At 36.4% G+C, this 16424-nt stretch overlaps 1 pseudogene; it reads right to left on the bottom strand.

Annotated features, from left to right (window-relative positions):
- Positions 1 to 10401: 10401 nt before the first annotated feature.
- Positions 10402 to 14061, bottom strand: LOC111642635 (annotated as a pseudogene).
- Positions 14062 to 16424: the final 2363 nt, after the last annotated feature.

Genomic DNA, 16424 nt, shown 5'->3' with positions numbered 1-16424 from the left:
ATCACGTGAGATGCACTGCTGTTCGATGTACAGAGCTAAATGTCCTTGAGAACAGCTGTTTGTGGAAGCTGGCGGGTTATTTCCAAGTAAGTTTCAGGGGAAGATAGGTTTCTACCCAGATGTTCATCAGTTACCATATGCACACAAATATATCACGAGAATATCAGTGATTTGTAATGTTTCTATGGGAGGGGACCAGAAAAATAGTCAAAAATAAAAGCTTCTAGTGGATATATAATTTTAAAATTTGCTGAGGTCATAGAAAACATCCAATAGAATACGAAATAAGCTTTCTCCCACATATATCAGGCATAAGACGTTTACAAACCGTTCTTTAATACTTACCCGAGATATCTCGGGTTAGGGACCTCGCAGTTGCACGCACAGCCCGAGTTAACTCAGGCTTGGGGCTTAAGGGGTTTAATACTGTTTTTTTCATAATCTCAGAGATAATAAGGCTTACTCATTTTTCTTTTTTAATTTTTGTATGATAAAGAACTCAAACACTAGTTAGTACAAAACACTTTATTCCAAAACAAAACATAACAATATGTTTTATAATATTAGTGCTTAACACTCTATAATTATTTTGCATAAATCTGTAAGAAAATATCTTTCTTTGCAAATTATGAATAAAAAACTGAATAAAAGAAAATGACTTTATTTTAATTTGTTGCATCATTCATTTTGTATTATTTACATAAACGTTATGGGTATTAATATTGTTATAAGTTAAATTCAAATAAAATTCAAAGTAATGTGTATTTTCTTCTAAAAGTGATTTCTGATGGAAATATCAAGATCATTGTATTTAAGAATTAATTCTGCATAGATAAGGAAAAATAATTTTGGTGAAGTCATTTAATAGCTTTTCTGTCAATTTATGAATAAAACTATAATCTGCTAAAACTTCAAGGGTTTTAAGGGTTTGGTCTTTGCTACTGAATATTACAAAATCACATGAATTTAAATTTAATATAGCCAAACCTAATTGTACCTGCCCATAATACTTGTGGTTTTTTTAAAGCTGTAATTTTGCCATGCTCATCATGTACTGTATACTAAATAGATTGCACCATTTCTTCTGAAGATTTTTCTGTGCCAATTTTGCAGCACTTCTAGCAGCTTGATAGGCTCTTCATCATTGAATACAAGCCCATCAGGAGAAAATGCAAAACATGGTAGTAATTGTGAAATTATCAAACCGAACTGTTTGACATCACAACCGTAAAGGGTTCCATACAATGTGAGTGCTGTTTTTTTCCACTTTTTATCATACTCTGTATTTTCATTTCCATTAAATTTGCTTCTAAATATATTTGTTAACTTCTTTTCCCAGTCTGCATTTTTCCTCCTTCCATAAGTATATAGTTCATAGCACACTGATTCTGTCACTCTAATACTTCTTTCTTCTACAAATCATTATTTTGTTCCATTGTCAAGTGGCAAATGTTTTCTATCTCTCTCTTGTTTTTGTAAATATTTTCTCTGTAGTATATTGAACCCTGAATAGGCATAAGATGATCACTTTTATTAGGCAAATATTTATTACAGTCCATACAGCGTTCAATTACTTTTAATATTGACCAATGTGGTGCAATATTACCAGCTGAACTTTGTACAACTTTGGCTACTAAGCATTTTCTTCCAATTGAATGCTTTGCTAAAGTAGAATCAGGCAATTCTTGAAAAAATCATTCTCTGATAGCATCTCTTTGGCTTTCATTTAATGAAAGAATTTCTGTTTCCTTTGTTTGGACATGACACGAATTTTCAACTTTACAAGCTCCATATCTCCCATCAGACCTGCTTGACATTTTGCTCCAATACTGCTCAAGATCAGTACAACTCAGATCTTCCAAAGTATTACCATACCTGCAAGAGAAAAGTATTTATTTATATCTTCTTCATGCCAATACAACTAACCTATTAGTTAAATATTTGAGTGTTTTACCTGTTTACATGAAGCAGTGTCCCTATTGAATGCTTACAGTATTTTGCTTCTCTTGCTATGCGAGTACACTGAATAGATGTCATCAAGTATTTATTGAGTTCTGAACTCTTTTGAACTCCATTTTATATTTAACGTGATTTCGTGAGGTTTCTTTGAAACAATACTAGATAAGCAGAGAGCGAAAATTTTTATTTTGAGTGGGCAACTATCCTCGTCCTGTCTTATATATTTTTTCTTTAATGCCATAGCAAATTATCTGTTTTAGCATTTCCTCTCCTTCTATAAGACATCTTTTTATATCACCCACATATTCTAAAATGTCACAAAGTGAAATCATCATGATATTAATCCTAGTTGATTTTGTAGTTGTTTGTCAGACAAGAATGCGGAAAAAATGTTTTTACTACAAAGAGAGAAGTTATTACAAACGAGAGTCACTTGTGTGTTGTTTATGTTGACAGGCATGCTATATTCTTTGTGGCAGCCATTTTAGTCGATTCATACGCCACCTATAGTTAGTGGCACAAGCGAATTGACAGACTGATAGAAACCTATCACACCAAAACGAGGGTAACACATCAAGGTCAGCGAGAACAATACATCTGCTAAGACTAATGGAAAGACATTTCCCAAACTTTGTTCCGCCGACCGAGAAAAAAAGCTGTGCTGTATGTTGTAAAAAACGTGACAGTACAGGGAGAAAAAAATAAAAGAAACACAGTTTTTCTGCACAGAATGCAACGTTTTAAAATATATTTATATCACACCCAGTTAAATTTTTAATTTTTATGTAATAGTTTTTTCTATAAATCTTTATGCAAACTTGTACAAATATATTATATTCCATTTATTTTTCATTTATTCATGTATAAAGATATATAAAAAATTATTGCATTTTATTCCATTTATGTTTTACTTTATTCATGTACAAGCAGATCCCGCCACGCATTGTTGTGGCTCAAAATGTATCTATTATAAAGTATAACACTTCCCCTGTGGGGGGAAAATTTTTTGAAAAATTTATTCTTAGTGTACATTCTCTTGATGTACCCTATTAAAACGCAATCAAATACGCAAAAACCCGCATCTAAAATAATATAATAGAAGCCAAGTTTTTCACGGTAAGCCTTAATTCTGTTTCTTTCCCCTGCGAGGGAATATCGAAAAATCCCTTCTTAGTGTACATTCTGTTGATGTACCCTATTAAAACGCAAAAAATCGCATCTAAAATAGTATAAATAGAAGCAGAATTCTTTACGGTTAGCCTTAATCCTAACCATCTCCCTTCAGTGGGGGGAATTTCGACATGTATATTATATAAAAACACGTGCGTATTCGAATGCAGCGTTGTGTCAAAATTTCAAAGGAATCGGTAGGAACAAACGAACATTACATTTTTATTTATATGGATAGATAGAAGATGATCTGCTTTAGTTCATTTCCACAGAAAAGCATAATGCCTCACAGAAAAGCAAACTTAGGGCGTCGTACTCATAGCGCCATCTGTTGGACATAAAAGCCTTAACCTAGATTATATATTTTAATTTATATGAATGTTTAATGGAATAATATACAGCCTATGTCCACCCTGAAGTTCCATTCTAAATATTGGTGAAAGAATTTTTGAAATCGGATGAGTAGTTTCGAAGATTACCTGCTGCAAACAAACTTACATACATACAAACATTACCTCTTTATAATATTGGTATAGATAAACATATACAAATATTTATTTTTTTACAATTATAAATATAAAATGTATTTAGTATGCAAATGTCGCAAGTCCAAGGTTCGGTGGTGAAATGGGACGAGGCAAAAATTATAAAACCTGTATCTGACCCTACTTTATCAATGACGGCGGAGAAGATTGAAATATATAGGAGTAGGCTACGTGAGGGATGTTTAAATGCGAGAGATGCTGAGAGCCTGTCGTCAGCGTGGAAGTACATGATTAAAAAGCTCACTAAAGATTCAGGCTAGAATTAGTATATTGAAAGATATATTATATTTTTTATTTTTTTATTTTATTTTGTGTTAAGTTTATATATTCTTCTGTTTCTCTTGTATATTTTTTAAAATTTTTGTTCGAAATTTTGATTCAAATATTTGTATTCTATACATAGAACGAATCTGTTACATTTTCGTTTTTTGCACCTGATGATGGCCTGTTAATCAGGCTGAAAACATTAGTTTTTTAATTATTTTCTCAGCAACAAATTAAGGTGTGTTATTTTCTGTGTAAAAAAATGCACTATTTTATAAAATATATATTTTAAAACATTTTATATAAAACTTTGTTTTTTCATCATGTATTATTTACATTCATTACGCTTATCATACAGAAAAAAAATTGCAACGGATCACGTGACACGCACAGCTGTGCTGTGTTTATAAATATCTGACCTTGAGATCAGCTGACTGTTGACGATCGCGGGTGGTTTCCATGTACGCCTCAGGGGAAGATGGGTTTCTAGTGACGTATGTAGTAGTTACCGTAAATACTCAAATATATCAATTATTTTTCAATCATATCTACGATTGCTATTAGTGGGAACCGAAAAAATGTTCAAAAACATAGACTACTATTGGATATAAATAAATAAATATTTTATGCCGTCATCAACAACATCCAATAGAATCTAAAAATGCTTCGCTCGAGTCAGACTCGAGCGTGGACATTTTAGAAAGTATTGATGACGTNTTTTTCTCAGCAACAAATTAAGGTGTGTTATTTTCTGTGTAAAAAAATGCACTATTTTATAAAAGATATATTTTAAAACATTTTATATAAAACTTTGTTTTTTCATTATGTATTATTTACATTCATTGTTTGTATCACACAGAAAAAAAAATTGCTGCAAGTCACATCACACGCACAGCTGTACTGTGTTTATAACTAGTTGACCTTGAGACCAGCTGATTGTTGACAGTTGTGGATTGTTTCCAATAACCCCTCGGGAAGATGGGTTTCTAGACACATGCGTAGTAGTTATTATAAATACTCAAATATGTCACACATTTTTCATTCATATCTACGATTGCTATGAGTGGAGACTGAAAAAAGTTCTAAAACAAACTTCTATCGGATATAAATTCATAAAATTTTATGTTGTCATCAACAACATCCAATAGAAGGTAAAAATATTTCAATTGAGTCAAACTCGAGCATGGGTCTGGCATCATGCATGTGTTGCTCGAGTCAGATTCAAGCATGGACAAATAGCTGTTAATATGGTGGTATTCAAAATCAAATTAATTAATTTAATTACACTGTAAAGTTATTCTACATAACATGCCGCAATTCACTCATATGAAAAAACTAATTACAGAGAAAGTATTCTACGAGCAATTAAAATTGTTACTTTACCTTATGGCTGCTCCTCAGGCAAATAAACATGCTTTTCCATGATATTTTACAAATAAAGAAGAAAATTCTGAACTTTCACTTGAAGGTTGTTAAAAAATTTTTTTGTTATAAATATGCTTCTTCTAGAAAACTAAAGTTTTTAAAAAATACCAATGCTTCACAAGTAACAAAATACTTTTTTGCTTTTTTATTCAATACAAAATTAATGGAAGTATTACAATAGATCTAGCTATACAGCTAGGTGTTAAATAACATCTGTATATTTATACTGGTTTAAGCAAAACATTGCATCAGGAGAGCTATGTTAAAATCAAGATATTTAAGGGTTTGCATTTTAATAAATTTAAAAATATTGGTAAGTAATAAAATGGTAGTATAATGTTTTTGTGTTTCTAAGGGTGTAAAATTTATCAACCCAATTAGGATTATTAACATTGTTTAAAAAATAATATGTTTTTGATGGCTATAAATGGACTTAGCCACTTTAAAAATTAATGAAATTACATTTCTAATAATTAAAAAGGCATAAGTCCATGGAAAAAATAAATTTTCCTTGAAATAAAAAGAATATATACTATTTTATGTTATAAAATTTAAAAATATTCAAGTTTTATTCATTATTAAAAAGTGTTACGTTAAAATTAATAATATTTTGCAGCTAATTATTCATTGTTGTGAAATTTTCGTATGCGGGAGAGATTTAAAATATTTATGGTGGGCAGGTGATATATAGTATAATAGATACAATAAATCGTATTTTAGCATTGCAATTGGCCTTGTTTTTTTGTACATTGGTGTCAACTCAATATTATTAAAGTTTCTTGGTCTCCTCCTACACAGTAGTAAATCCAGAATTTTGAATAGTGTATCATCATTCATTGATGTTTTATAGAACATTTTATATGATTCAGTTCTCAAAAATCACATGCAACATGTTTTATAATCAATGTACCCTTTCTTTGTTAGTATTTTTTAACCTTCTAAAAATCACGTTCTCTAGAGGCTTAGTTGAATTGAAATCCTCTTGTTTCATTTTATTTAGAATGAACTTATTTTTTTGACACTTTTCATAATATTCCTTAGGGATAAACAATAAATTGTTTTTTCTTAATTCCATTTATACAACTCTGAAGTCTCTATCATTACGTAGAAATGAATGCCTTGATAATAGGAACTTATGGTCACTGACATCTACATTATGTTCAGCAGATTGGACAATTTTTAACCATGTCAAAGCTGTTTTAGAGAGAGAGATAAAAAGTGTTTTAATTAATTCTGAAAGAGGAATGTCGTCATCCTCATTATTGTCATCATTTATAAATGTAATAGCTATTTGATTATTACACAATTTTGCTTGGCAAAAACATTTTGCTATTATTAGCAAACTAACCTTACACCAAGATTTTTCCAAAAAATCAACTGCATCTAATAAAGAAATTGCCATTTCATTGTTATCTTCCATATTTTTAATAATTTTTTGTAAAATAATTTTTCTGAAATGAGATTTAAAGCTTCTTATAATTCTTTGATCCATTAGCTGAAGTACACTAGTACAATTCAGAGGAAGGAATACAAGTTTAATGCTCTTTAAATTTTCTAAAATTGGATGTGCTGGGCAATTATCTACAAGGAGTAAAACTTTTTTTGTTTACCAATAACTTTTCTATCCCATTTACAAATTTCTTCTTTAAAATCTCAGATGTCATCCATGATTTTTTGTTTGCTTTGTGATTTACTGGTAGTGTTTTCCTGTTTTTAAAACATCTTGGATTCTCTGATTTTCTATTACAAGAAGTTTTCTTATGTCTGTACCAGTCATATTACCACAAACAAAAGCTGTTATGCTATCTTTGCAAGTTTTCCACCAACACATTTTTCATTTTTAAATTTAAATGTTTTATCTGGTAAAAGTTTGTAAAATATCCTGCATATTTCATCTGCATATTTTCTCTTTAATTTTGGCCACACATCTCTTAATCAGTTTTCAATGTCAAGTAAATTTACACTTTTCCTTCTCCACACACTTTCCTGAAACTTATGCCATGACTTTGTTTAAAACAGTCTAGCCATTTATTAGAACATTTAAAGTTAGTATCGCCTAGAAGTAGTCCAAATTCTTCTACTTTTTCCATTAGTATTGGTTCATTTAGTGGTAAGTTGGAACTTTTGCATTGATAAAACCACTTAATTAGATCAGCATCAATATTGGCTTTTTCACATAACTTAATTTTTTTCACTCGTCCCTTGCCATCTTGAACACTTTTCAAAATTTTCTCTCTATTTTTTATTATTGTGCACACTGTAGAATTTGGTAAACCAAAGTCTTTGCATACATCTGCCATTTTTCTTTCACTTTCAATTGCTTTAATTATTTCTACTTTGCAGTCTAATGTTAACGCCTTCCTAAGCTAGCCATTTCACCTAATTTGTTGCTAAACTACTGTACAACATGAGAGTAAAGTTAAAATTTATAACAGCTTTACAATTGATGACCATTCGGTATGCCAATAACAAATTAGAACACAGTCAGAGAGATGGATCCAACTTGAATTTCCCGTTTTCACATCGACCTTATACAGTTGTCGACAGCCGTTGTCCAACCAATCAGTAGCTATGCTAGTTCTTTCTCTTTTCTTCTCTCTTTGCTTCTCTCATCTATCAGAGATGAGCAGATAGTTGTCTTTCGACCAGTCTATCGACTTTTGCCTCAATTTCGTTATATCCAATATGAATGACTGGATGCTACTCGCACTGTACAATCATATTAGAGAACGTTCTCTATTTCGGGAAAGAATATCTCGAGAGAGAAAATGCTTCTGATTTTTTTTCAGTGCATACTCGAAAACATCACTGATTCCATTTTTTTTTTTAATTATCCTACATCAGTTACTGAACTATTGAATATGATGTTAATCTTACTTAGGTAGTTAAGGAGAAATTAGATGGTAATATTTCGAAAAATATGTAAGTATGCATACTTTTTTAACTTAGGTTATTAAAATTTTTGTTTGTTAAGAGACAAATTGACATTACAATCTAAAAACATTATAAAACAACAAAAAAAACATAACTTTGTCAAAATTACATGCTTTATTTCAACTTGTGCTTTTCTTGCCATGTGATCTATGATTACGTACTCTGCATTTTCGAAAAGTTTACAATTTCATTGGTTAAAATTCTATACTGTGTTGTGCGCAGATAACCCAAACATATATAATCAACTGAATAGAATCGTGACGAACGACCAGAATTGCCACTGTGTATGAGAGACAAATTTCATCTCTCGCTTTGACTTTATTCGTTAGTAAAAGAAGAGACAAGAGATAAGTGACCAGAATATGGCCCCAGGTCTGCCACATGATGATGTTTTGCCAAACGTCTCTTCCTTGAGACAGATGCACCACCAATTCAAATTTAGCCAACTGTGGTTTTCTATGATCTTTCCTTGGCAGCATCCATTACCAGTTCAAATTGGCCAATCATGTCATTACACAATATCACCATGACAACGAGTAACTATACGAACTAACCCTGATTGTCACGTTGAACCTCATCCTACCAAAGTCAGGTGGTGACAGTTGTTCTAGGAAGTGGACTCTGACCCTAGAAACTGAACACATAGTACACATGTACTGTATTTTCTTTGTTAAATAAAATTTGTAATATAATTTTGTAAATCTGGGAGTGCTTTAAATATGATGTTAAAACAGTGATTTATGTCGTTACAAGTGGGTTTTTCAACATTATCTAGAATAGTAGGAATGTTCCATTGTAACGAATGTAACATACATAATCAATATTTTTCAATAATCTCATTTAATGTGAAAAAGTTACTGCTCTTAAAAATAAGAGACTATTGTAGCATTGTTTTGTGAACTAGGACAAATAATATAACTGAGTTATATTTGCTATCTTAATAAACTTTGGTAAAAATTGATTATAAAATTTTGTAACAGATGTAACATGAAAAGGACACTACATTTTTGGTAACTAACGAAATGCCAAACTTCTCTGAAACTTTACATTTTTTTATTGCACAATTCGTATGATACATATATCACAGTATCAGAAAAAAGTAAAACCATTGGAACTTTTATAAAATTATTTATTTATTGATGGTCATGTGATAATTACATGTAATGGATATAACCTACAACTCCAATGTACTATACAAATTCAGTTAAAAACAGTAACCCCTCTAGAGTTAACAGGAACAGGAAGATCAACTTTTAAAATACATTTTCTGATTCATATCATATCTCATATTTTCTAGCTGGCCATTTCAATCTCCCCTAGTAGGCAGCATAGCATTGACCAGCATATCTCCATTTGCAGCTATTTCACTTACAGTCCCATTAGTCCCATAAAATTCAACATTTTCATACAAAACTGCTACATAGTCTCCAACACAGATGTCTATAACTGTTGTTTCTTTATCTTGATTTTTACCAACAGTAGAGCTTGGATGTGCAAACACATTTTTCATTGGCCACACAAATTCCCTGGGGTAAATTTCACAGCACTGAAAATCAGATGTGCTTCCTAATTGAAAATAGTGCAAACCTTTTAGTCCAGGAATTGCTGGAACATTTTAACTTGTCCACTCATGTCCACTCTCATCTCTGCAGGCTTGAATCTTTGTTTTTGAGAGAAATAGTACTTTAACTTTGTCAGATACATTTTTAGCTACTTCAAAGAACGCCTCTGCACTGTTGATGACATTTTTCTCCTGAAGAATACTTCTCCATACAGCTCTCTTAATTGTGCCATCAACACCATCAACTGGACCCTTTCCATGAGCTGTCCCAAAAAAGTCATAGTGATGGAACTCAAACTGGGATAAATAGTGTTTGGCTCACAGACAAGAGAAACAATATACCTGTTCTTAAACTGGCTGGGAGCTCCATCTGAGCATATCTGGAGGGTGGAATTATGTGTATTGTTCTTCAAATGTTTATCTAAAATAACAACAAAACACTGAAAACTTGTCATGTTGCAAGTCATCACTCACTACAATGTCATTTGTGCTAGAACCATTCTGCATTATAACACAAGTATATAGTGTAATCCCTTCAGATACTCAGTGAGCAGCCATTATTTCATTCTGCTGTCGAATCGCAAAGTTCTCCGAATAGTCTATCTGCATCACTGCTTCTGTGCTCAGATTATTTTTTAGGAACTTCATTGCTCTTAGCTGAGTCTTTGCAATAAAGCAGTGATGCCTCATCATTGTCAGCTGTTCAGTAAGAACTTTGACTGCATATTTTGCAGTAGATTTTATGGCTTCTTGTTCACTGAATCCCACTGATAGTATATAATTTCATCATCAGATGAAATATTTCCCACCAACTGGTCAACAAAGGCAGACACCTTATCACATTTTGTGCATTTGTTCAGGCAACAACTTGATATTCACATGCAAACATAGTTTCTCACAATCTCGTCAAATGTAGGTAAGCTGAAACTAGCATTTTTAAATCCATCTAAAAGTAACCGGAAGTTCTTGTGATACTTGCAACAGCAAACATTGTGGTCTTTGTCTGATGATAATTTCACATGTGCAGGTATTCACTTTGCAAATAATGATTTTCCTACTTTAACCCCAGGATGCTCTTGCTTGAAAAGTCTGTGTGCCTTCATCACAGTCATATTCACCGTTTCTTTTTGTTTCCTTGGCACCACCCTTATGAACTGTTATATAATCCTTCATTCCTGGATATTGTTGTGATATAATGTCACTCTCATAACATGCTACAACTAAACGTTTGGTCTCATTATCACTGTCCTCACGTGTGTCTGGCTGTTTTTTACTTTCAATTCCATATTGAACTGCTAGTTTTTTCACAATTAACCTCTGCTTTCTTGGTGATACTGGTAAAGCTCTCTACTCACTGGACTGCTTTCCCATATGACTGCGGGGTGATGAAAGACTTTGAAGGGCTCTCATTTAAAGACAAGTCCAGATTAGGATCAAGTTCTTTCTTGCATTTTCCCATAGCTCTCGTCCTCTCTCTTGATTTTGCTGCCTCTGAGCATTTCTTACTCGCTGTCCAGGATTGTCTATGAGCTTTCTGGTCTTTGCATTTTTTCTTTTTGTTACAACTATCTTTTCTGCACTCATCTTGGCCCTATACTTTCTCATCCTCTCTGCAGCTGTCATTGCTAGGTTTTTGCCAGGTGGTTCTGGTAAATCTTCAATCTGAATAAAAGAGAAAATTGATGAAACATAATATAACTGATGTAACAACTTCACCTGTTACATCCGTTATAATGCACTTCTTACACCAGTTACATGCATAATTTTTCTTAAACATAACCTCATGCAAAGATGATTGAAGTAATGATTAAATGTGATGAAAATCATTAGAAGAATGTGTAATTACAAAGGTTTCAGTAACTTAATGACCAAGATATAGAGAAGTTTGTAATAAAATGTAATGGATGTAACAGATCAATAGCTGATCCATTTCATTTCCATTATATCCACAAGGAATCTAAATTATTATATTTTCTACATGGATTTATAATCTAAAGATACTTACTTTTTACTATTATCAACAAGTCATCCAGGCTCTCAATGTAACAGAAGAAAATAGTTTCCTTTATATGCTCAAATGTTCAGTCACCATGTGCTGCAAAACAACTTCTGGAAAAATCCANGGGATCGACTGTATGATGATTTATTTATTGTATAGTTTTATTTACTTCATGGTGCATATTTAAATTATTGTATATATTTTTTGTTGTTTATTTATTTATTTTTTGTTGTTGTTTATTTATTTATTTATTATATTTTAGATTTTATATATATACTACCATTGGCTTTTTAATGGTTAAACTGTTCTGTATATATGTGTTTTCCTATTTATTTTATACACTCAATGATACCTTGTGTTGTGGCGCAGTATAGCCTGCATGGCTTTTGTGCCAATAAAAATCAACTAACCAACTAACCAACCCTAGGTGGAAGTCCTCTGTGAGAGGACAGTCAAGCACATAGTGTCTCGCATCACCGCGACGACACCCACAGGGGCAGCTACCATCTCCTTGTTCAAACTTGGACTTGAAGTGGGGTAACCTCCTGTGTCCGGTCAAGATTTGCATCAATCTGAAATCACAACTCACTGGAGTCCGGCCGACGTTGGGCACGAAGGCATGGGTCGACCTGCCCACCGTACATTGATTCCAGCGCTCCTGCCAATGTATCATCGATCTCCGTAACAATGTACCTTTAATGTAAGTAGTCGAGGGTTCTACCTTCCTCGTCACAAATGGGCCACTGGCTCCCGCCTTTGCCAGTTGATCAGCACGTTCGTTGCCCGGGATCCCGATGTGGCCCCGGACCCAACGCAGGGCAACGTGTCGCTTGTGCCTTGCCCTCAGCACCTTACTTTCGATTTCATGTACCAGCGGGTCGCGATGGTACCTGTCACTCAAAGCCTGAAGCGACGATTGGCTGTCGGAGTAAACTGTGACTGGCTCTGGACCCGGATGTAATAGGATTTACTGGGACGCCTTCGCCAGGGCCACCAGTTTTGCCTGGAACACAGACGCCTTCTCAGTCTGTCTGACTGACTGTACGCATGGACTCTGTCGTAGTAGACACAGAACACGGCATGTACTAAGCTACCGTCTTTAGAGCCGTCAGTATATATTTCGATACCGACATTCGCCGGTTCACCAGCATCCCAATCCAGTCCAATCCTATAGGCTGGATGGACTCCTAAAACATCTGTTTGACGTCTCAGTCTGATCGGGTACATCTGATTACAATGCTTAGCCTCGACGCCCTCCACCGTCGTCCAGTAGAAGGCTGCCTCTTGGCTGACTACCAGAGGAAGCGGAAGAAGCCCGGCCAAGACCAGGTCCGTCTCCGTTGACACAGTTCTGTAAGCCCTTGTAATTCGCAGGGCTGCGGGTCGCTGTATCGTGAGAAGTGTTCTGCTCTGCTTGACATTGGCAGAGTCCTTCCACCAGATACCACAGGCATAGCAGATAACGCGCTCAACACTCATCTTATAGATGGTGCAAAGCGCCTTCCCACTAAGCCCGTAGTTCTCCCTAGCCAATCTCGATAGTGCCGCTATCGCGAGGTTTGTTCTGTCTCGAACATTCCTCAGGTGGGGCGTCCAACATAGCGTCTGGTCGATGATTACACCGAGGTACTTTAACTCATTCACCCTTCAGATGGGGTTTCCCCTAATTTGGTATATTGGCCGGCGTGCCAAAACTCCGGTTCGGGCCACCGTCAGGGCCTCTGATTTTTCAGGGCTGAAGAAGAGCTTATGCAACTCCCCCAGCGAACGAGTTGTTCTATTGCTTCGTTGCCGCGACACTCCATGTTGCTGCGGCTGTAGCCTGCAACTACTAGCAACAGATTGTCTGCATAAGCTTGCAGCTGGACATAATCTGGGAGGATGAGTCGCAGCACCGTGTCTGCTAGAACGTTCCAAAGCAGGGGTCCGATGCAGGACCCCTGTGGACAGCCCCTTTCCAGTATCCTCTCATACCTCTTGCTTGGAGTCTGGTAAACCACCGTGCGTCCACTCAGGAAACTCCTGGAAAGTGTTACAAGGGTGGTCGGCAGGTTCACTTTCCGCAACTCACCCAGTATGGATGGCCACCAGACATTGTCGAACGCCCCCGCGACATCCATCGAAACGAGCGATGTGTGGAGGCCCTGCTGGCGGTTCTGGCGAACTAGATTAACCACCCGATGTAGTGCTCTGCAGGTCGACATGTCCGGCCGGAACCCATATTGCTGTGGGTGTAGTAGCCCTTTCCGCTTAAAATGGTAGAGTATTCTGTCACTGAGGATTCTATCGAGAACCTTCCCCAGGACTGGCAAAAGGCTGATCGGTCTGTAGGACCTAGGTTCGTTCTTCGGGCGCCTATTTTTGTGAATGAACACAAGACGCGCCTGCTTTCACTGCACTGGGAAGTGACCCATGAGTAGACACTTCTGATACAGAGTACGGAGCAAGTTAGGACGTTCCTGATGCAGAACTTGTACCATTTCGGCCGTGATCCCATCAACGCCAGGTGCCTTCCCCTTCCGTAGGTTACCGATGATGTGGGTTACCTCAGAGTCGGTCACCGGCACGGGTATCTCAGCCTCAAGAATGGGCAACTCTGCGTCACTTCGAAGCTGCCGTTGTTCTTCGGTATCATCTGATTGTTCATCACATGGAAAATGCGAGCGGAGCAATACCTCTATCTACTCCTCCAGTGTGGAGGTTAGGGTTCCATCCGGCTTTTTGATGGATCCCAAGACCGTGCTACATTTTAGCTTACCAGAAACTAGTTTATAAGGAAGGCCGAACGGGTTTTCGTCACAAATATGTTGACAGAAACTGAGCCATGAGGTCTTTTTTGCATCGTTTATCTTATGCTTGTACTCGGCATTGGCCCTCTGGAACTCCAGTTTCCTGGTAGCCCGAAGGTTGTCGTCCCTGCATCGTTGAAAGCGTCACCGGAGCGCCCTCACATGCTTCCTCGGCTCCTGGCTCCACCAGGGAACTGACTGGTGGTTATTGGGCCTCCGTTGCACGAGTGTGCACTCTCCTGCTTCTCTGACCGCCTCGGTGAGTGTGGCCACAACATTCTCCATATCCCCGACACTCTCAACCTTAGAAACCTGTGGGACTATGTCGGCCGTCTTGTTAGCGAGGCATTTGGCAAATCGACTGCGGTTTCCGACAGTAAGTCTGTAGTAACTACTCTGCCATGCTGGCGAGTCGCACATTACCTGGTAGGCAATGAAGCGATGGTCAGTACAGCTTTCTGAGTTGATAGTCTCCCATTGCGAGATAAGCCTAAGCATAGCCCCACTTACGATGGTGAGGTCAATCCAGCTCTCGCCCGATGGAGAGGAGTAGGTAGCAATTCCGAACGGATCGTTCAGAATATGCATCCCCCAGCCCTCAGCTGCTTCCTTCATCGTGTTTCCGTCCAGATCGTCAACGGGGGAGCCCCAGAGCGAGTGCTTGGCGTTAAAGTCGCCTGCCATGACTACCTGCCTGTGGGTCGAGATGACCCTTTCGAGTTCAGTCAGAAGGACCCCCAGTTTCAGTGACGGCGGGCGATAACTGGAGACCACAGCCAAGGTGCCGCCAGGAAGCCGTAATTCAATGGCCACCACAAGAGGCGATACGTGGAAAGCGAATGCGTCGACGTTTCTCCGCGTAAGGATTACTGTGGCGCGACATTCGTCACCTTCTTGGGCGAAAACGCTCCATTGAAGTGATAGACATTGTACTAAAGATATTAGAGGGCTGACCGTTTTGGTACAGTCTTATGCCCTGTTGGAAGTGGAAAGAAGAGACAGCTTGAGATGGGAAGTGTGAAGGAAAGTATGATAGGATAGGTTGAATAGAAGGCATGAGATCAGAGGGCGTCTTGCACCGGCATTTATTGAAACGTAAAGTTACAAAAGGTAATACAAATAGATACATTACAACTAATAAAATACAAAATCGGGAATACATGAGTAAAATATAAAAATATATACAATGCAGATTCGTCTGATCGCTTTAACATAATGAAAATGATTACATTAGGTAATAAAGTTTTTACAAATAAAGGAATATATTTACATATATACAATGCGCAATAATATTGCGCGTGATACAATTGTTTTACATTGTTGGTTTACTCGGAATCTTCTTCGGTGTCGTCTTCTTCGGTAGTGGTTTGTTCATAGTTGTCGTTGAGCAATTGGATTTCGTCGGGGTCTTCGTCTTCCAAGTTGTTGGACTGAGTGTGCTCTTTAAGGGCACCCGTTTTAATTATAAAGTTTTTAAAAGTGTGCCAGAGTTCTTTGTTTTGGAAGATAATTGTTGGGTTTGGTGGCCAGCTATAGTTCTTCAATAGGTATTTGTGTTGAAGCTCAGTCCTGTCGTCGTCATAATTTGGACAAGTAAATGCGAAGTGCATAGCATCTGCAATAGAGTCCGTTGTGCAGGAGCACTTGTTATTGTTTATGATTCCGAACCTATGAAGATATGCTGGGAAATTGCCGTGGCCGAGTAAAACCTGGGAGACGTACTTGTTTGGCACAAAGTGCCTGGCGGCGTTCCTTATATCGATTGTAGGAATGAAGGA

This window comes from Centruroides sculpturatus, unplaced genomic scaffold, assembly GCF_000671375.1.
Source record: "Centruroides sculpturatus isolate CEXI.00-Female unplaced genomic scaffold, Cexi_2.0 scaffold771, whole genome shotgun sequence".
Taxonomy (NCBI): Eukaryota; Metazoa; Arthropoda; class Arachnida; order Scorpiones; family Buthidae; genus Centruroides; species Centruroides sculpturatus.
This window is presented reverse-complemented; position numbering and strand designations above follow the sequence as displayed.